Source organism: Aptenodytes forsteri, unplaced genomic scaffold (genome assembly GCF_000699145.1).
Source record: "Aptenodytes forsteri isolate BGI_AS27 unplaced genomic scaffold, ASM69914v1 Scaffold68, whole genome shotgun sequence".
NCBI classification, from domain to species: Eukaryota; Metazoa; Chordata; class Aves; order Sphenisciformes; family Spheniscidae; genus Aptenodytes; species Aptenodytes forsteri.
Window position 1 is genome coordinate 1597006 of NW_008795382.1, and position 6212 is coordinate 1603217.

Consider the following 6212-nt stretch of genomic DNA (forward strand, 5'->3'; position numbering starts at 1 on the left):
TCTGCTCCTGAATTCTAGGGATGCAGTAGTTACCAGTGCTAAAACCTCCAGGCTATCTAAGTGTGAGACAAACTTGTAATTTCAGTGACATACTACAGGAGGATTTCTTCTGAGACTGGGTTTCTTGAATAGTAAAGTGATGTTCCATTGCTGCTTTAAGGCACCTTGATGACTTTGACTTGTTCTAGCAGGTCTACTTTTTTTTTTTATTACCTAAGGCTTTTTCTGTTTTGTTAAACACAAATTTTCTCTTTTGCCAAACCTACAGAAGCAAAGAAATCATTATATTGAAAAATCAAAAAGAGCACTGGCTGGCCAGATAAATTCTGGGAAAGACCAGAAATGACAAGTAAAACCTTTGCACACATGACTAGCATATGAAATGGCAGAGGGAATAGGAAAAAGGTTTCACAAGAAACTTATCTGAGAGCACTGGGAAATTTGCAACTGTTACATCCCTTTTTCTTTTTTTTTTCTTTTTTCCAACAGTTCCTTCTGAAGGGGAAGTTCAACACAATGCCAACAAAGCTGGTTCCTACATCCCTCCCCCCACAGCATCCAGCCAAAGGATGAGAGGAGTGTGGTGTGAGGTGCAACAGATCGCTCTAACCTGGCTCCAGGGCCATGACAGGAGATCTTAGACTGCTAACAAGTCATGAAAACTGAGTCCTCTCTGAACCATAAGAAATACTTCAGAAGAAAAGAATTATTTCCAATATATTCTCTGTAGGCAAATATCATCAACAAAGACAGTTTAATTTGACTTTGATTTGTACTTGTGGACCCAAATATCCCTTAACAGGATGTATGGGAGAACTTAAAGGAGTTAGTTTGTAGAATTTGCTAGATATCCAAAATACATATAATGCTCGTAGATAGTTTGGCAGTAAAATAATTTGCTGAAAATTTGACCAGAAGAAATTTATATTTTTAATAATGAAAGCATGCTAGGTCAGAAAAAAAAATGCATATTATCTTACATACTAATTTGATGCAAAGCTCAAATGTCCCCAGCAGCAGCAACGGATTGGAGAGAGACACTGCTGTAGACCCCTATTCTTTCCTGTTACAATCCATGTACGCCAATCACAAGGACTCAGTCTTCCCTCAGGACAAGCTTTGCTCTGGCTGGTCTTTATACGTATTCTGTAAGTGTAAACAACATAAAAATAATGAACCTCCCAGACTCAAAGATATTTTACAATGTATCTTTTAATGTGGGAGAAATTATTCTGTTTAAAGAAACCTGATTTTAAGAATCCCAAAATAGGAATGTTTTGATTCCAACATATACATATTCTATTTCCACTGAAAACAAATAATCCCATGATATAAAAATAGGCAACTAAATGAAATGCAGACATTTATAACGTGGGAAAAGTTTGTTGAACTAGCATTCTGGTTTTGATTAGTTTTAGATGTTTTAAGAGAAACTGATTCAAAGCAGTGTTCTTCAGAATAAAACTAACATATATGTAGACAGACCCACTGCAAATGTATAATGTTAAGTAAAACAGTTCTCCAGAGACCTAGCTCCAATTAAAAATTCAACAAAATATTTAAAAACATATATAGTAAGAATATGGTAGATGTCCCAACATACTTAAAGTTCACCCTTAAGAACTCCGACTGGTAAACAGCAATGGAAAACAATGTTTGTAAGAGTCCCTTAAAATTTATTGTAAACTGGGAAAAGCACAATAAAATAAAGCACAGTAATACACCTCGTTACCAAATTGTCATGTATAATCCCTGTGGGAAGCTGACAACACATAACACTTTATAAGCTTAGAAGAGTGCGTGTATAACTGAAGTTTCACATAAAATTTAGTATAGGAAAAGCAGCTCCAAATGGCATTCAGAAGCTAAACATTCCACATCCAGCAACTTTGTAAGGTAAGAATAAAAGACAGTTTCAGGAATAGCCTTTGATATTATTCCATAATCATTATGGACTACAACTTACTTTACTATAAGAAAGGGTTTTAAAACACAGCCTGAGGTGACAAAAATCAATATACTTAATATGTGCCTCAAACAAGACTGTCATTGGTAGTAGTTGTGGCTAGCAGCATGCTGACATCCAATGGTAGCTTTGCACACTGCTCTCAGTTTTTCCTTCTTAAGAAAAAAAATCACATATTGATAAACAACATATGGTAAATAACGATACCGATTGTAGAGTATTTCCCTTTTGAGAGACAACAGAAAGCTGCAGCTACTGCCCGCACAAGAAAGAGAACAGGTGCTTCCACGGCTGATACACCTCACACAAATGCTCTTTCTAATTAACTGCCTACCAGACACAATAGAATTCAAGGAAAGGTTAAATAAACGCAGGCTTTACTACAGAGTAGTACTGAGGAGTTGTTATTGACAAGAACTTCCCTATTTGAAATCAAACTGACTTATGTAAATGATAAAGGCAAAATCCAATGAAATTTTTCTCTTCATAAGGCCTAGAGATTAATAAATCAATTTTCAAGTCCACTGTTGTCTTCTAGCCAGACAAAAATCAAATTCTTTAATTCCTTTATTTATTTAACCAAAAATTAGAATGAGAAGACATTCAGATATTATTATTTAGTAAAGGTTACATTTTTCTCTTTTCATACTTAAGTCTTTTAGTATTTCAGGAGCCTTCACAGTCTGCAGAATGCATCTGATTTAACTCTTTAACTCAGATCCCTTGAGGCATCTCACTGGTGTGTGGTAAAGGACTTCTGAGTTACTACAGCTACCTGTTATTAATCCTGATGCTTTTCTTAACTTCAGTATTTAAGGAAAAACTGAAATTGTATTAAATGACATGATAATATCACTCAGTTCACACAGCTGAAAGGAGAGAGGACTTACCACACTGGTTAACTTTCTAGAAATTACCTGTGCAAAGCCACAGCAGAAAACAGTAGATGGCAGCAATAACCCATGGAAGAGAAGCATCACTGCCCACCACTGCCCTGGGGTTTTTCCAACTTTACTGGCAAACACAGTAAAATAAATGGAATGAGGGCCCATCTAAAATTAGATAGAAGGCTTTCTCTTCATTGAGCAAAATGCCAACATAAATTTGTACATAAGTGCACAACATGTTGCCGAGATATTACAGCTTTAAATGAAGTAATGTTGCCAGCTTCATGAAGGATAAAGGTCTTAATTGCATATTTTTTACTTTAATGACAGGGCAAATGAATAGGTGCTTCCTCTTTGCTGAAATAAGGTAAACCAATGCGGTACATTTTTTAATGCTCAATTCATACTAATTTTAAAAGCACTTATTATTGGCACCAGCTTAGATTTTTCTAGTGCCAAATTTGCTATGGCTGATGAGGGTTCATCATAGCTTATCTACTCTGTTTTCACAGAACCTGTTCCTCCCATTTCAAGCATATCCTTCCTTCCTTCTTAATCAATGTTGAGACACTCTAAGCAGTCTATTTGCCAGAAGACCCTAAGGCAGACACTCTCAACTTCCTTATAATATTATAAGCTTCAATACCATGTATTCTACTGTGTTATGTTTAAGGCAGAGACTCTCAACTTCCTTATAATATAAGCTTCAATACCATGTATTCTACTGTGTTATGTTCCATTCTACTGTCAATGTGTTTTGATTGAAATTGCACAATGTGTGATGCTCTGACCAGCCACCTGTCTGCATCATGGTATCCCCTGCTTCAACAAGATTATGCATCCGATTACTTCATATGCTGTTATCCCTACGAGGTGCTCCCACGGACAGTTAAATGTGATGCTGCTTTCATATATAATCACCTCCATCCTTTGACCTCTTCCATTAAAGGATAGGAATACATACATATCTTTGTTATGTTTATGGTAACTGGGTGATAGACTCTTTTTCTCCTACTTCTTAGATGCTTATTCTAAATGTGTTGCTTTTGTTTTAAAAAGGAAGACAATAAAACGTGGCTCAGCTCTACTGTTAAAATACATGCCATCTTACATACTATTTTGAGATTTTTTTTAATGACAAATTTTAACCACATTTTTACATGACACAGAAAGGACCTCTACAATATGAGGAACAGGATCCAAAAAGGCCAGATTGATAGTCATCAAAATTTTTGATCCAATGACTTTTCTATCGTTTATATAAATAAATATTGTGAATGTTTCCTTAGATACTAACAATGAAAAGACTATATCCCACAAGGCACTTAGTAATTCATTTCTAAGTAACAAGGCAAAGAACTGGGTGATATTGTTGTCCCTGGATCTGGTCTCTTTGGATGAGGACTGAACTGTTTTCAAACAATGAGACACCAGCTCATGGAATCCCATTAATTCTGATTTAATTATAACATCATGATATTTACTACTCATGGTCAAATATCATATCGCATTGCAAGCTGCTTCATGGCATTTGAGAGCTTTATGGAGATGACAACTTGAGCCTGCATAAGAACGATTCTTTATCAGTTCTCACTTGGACAACTCAAAGGTTCTCTCTTCCTTTTACGTATTTCAAAGAATAGCCCTACATGGTAAATATACACAGCAGTTTTGGACATTTTAGCATTTTCTTTCATCTTTCTTATGGATGGTTTGCATGGTAGGGAAATGGAAAGAGACATGATGAATTTCAGAGAAGCATCTCAGTCAAATCACCTTAAACACTAGCTTGCAATTGCACTGCTCGTGGTTAGACATTTTAGCAGGTCAGCAACTGCTGCTGGTGGAACCACTTTCATCCATAGTGGTTTATCCACTGTACCTACTCAATGGATAAAGACAGACATAGCCTACAAAGTTGTTTAGATTAATTTTGCAAGAGTATAGGTAAACTCACACAAAATTGTGGACAATAGAACAAAACAAAAATATTGAGGAATTACTAATATCAGAACAGCAGGTGTCAGCACTCATAAATGCATTAATAGCAACTGTCCACAAGCATGTAAGTAAAGATAAAGGACAGAAGGGAATTTTAAAAAGTCATAAGCATTCAGGCATCTTGAGACAGATTTAGTCTTTAGTCTCATATACTGCTAGTCTGGATCAGTCTGAAGTCAACTAGCAAAAGTGTGGTAGTGGGAGTTCATGCCAGCAGTAGAAAGACTGTTCATTAGGTATCTCACTCTCACTGGTAGAAAGTGTTGGTCTTTCACTGATGCTGTTCCTGTCACTTGGAGACTTCAAGAAACAGGACTACATTTCAGCATTCAGCACTCCACTCATGCACACACTCTTCTCAATCGATCATGCTGCCTAACCAAAAACTTTCAGGCTACCTCCAAGGAGGAGTCTAACCACAGAATAATATCAACACTTAAAATAAATCTCTGTGTATCCTAGTAGTCTGATACCATTTTTCGTTCATAGGTTGCAATGCGTTTTACAAAGAAGCTAGCAATTACACACTATCAGTACAGCAATGCAATATAATATGAGTTTACACATGTCCCGCCCTGCCCATTAATACCAACATCCCATACACGAATAAAGGTTAAAGAATAGCCATGAATCATCTGTAGTCCTCCTAATTCAGCCTAATATAGAACTCAACCTTGGAACTTATTTCAAATATGACAATCTTTATGACACCTGGTATGTAATGACTGTACGTGTAACGATGTGTTTCTACACACACCTCATTTCTGTGGGATGAACCTGGTAATAAAGCAGCAGAGATCAGAACTTTGGTGTCTTCAAAAAGGGATGAAAGCTCCAAACTCTCCATTGGTGTCCTGCAATAGGTCAGGAAGAAAAGCAGTAATACCTGAAACTTGAGGTGAATTTTTGAAAAGCAGTTTTTTCCTTCAAGATTGTTTTCATTCCCTTCCCATTTTGGACACATACTTCAGCATGATCACAAAAAGAAATATGGCATGCGTTAGCATATTACCCCTCAAATGAAGTGGTTAAAAGGTAAATCTTATCAGTTTGAAAGCTGCTACTTATTAATTCTTTTATGTGAGACCATACCTCACCCGTTAAAAACCATCAACTTTCATCTGTACGTTTAACTACGTGTGAGGCCAGGGCGCAGCTCGAACCCTCCTCGCCGCTCCCCACGCGAGGGGCTGACCGGGGGCCTGCTTCCCTCAGGCGTCCCGCCGCCCGCCCGGCCCGCTCTGCTCTCATTCCCGCGCCTTCCCCTCCTCCCTCACGCTCCTGTTCCCGCTCCCCTCCTCCCGCCCCGCTCCAGACACCGCTCTGGACACCGCTCCGACGGCCCAGCGCGTCTGCCT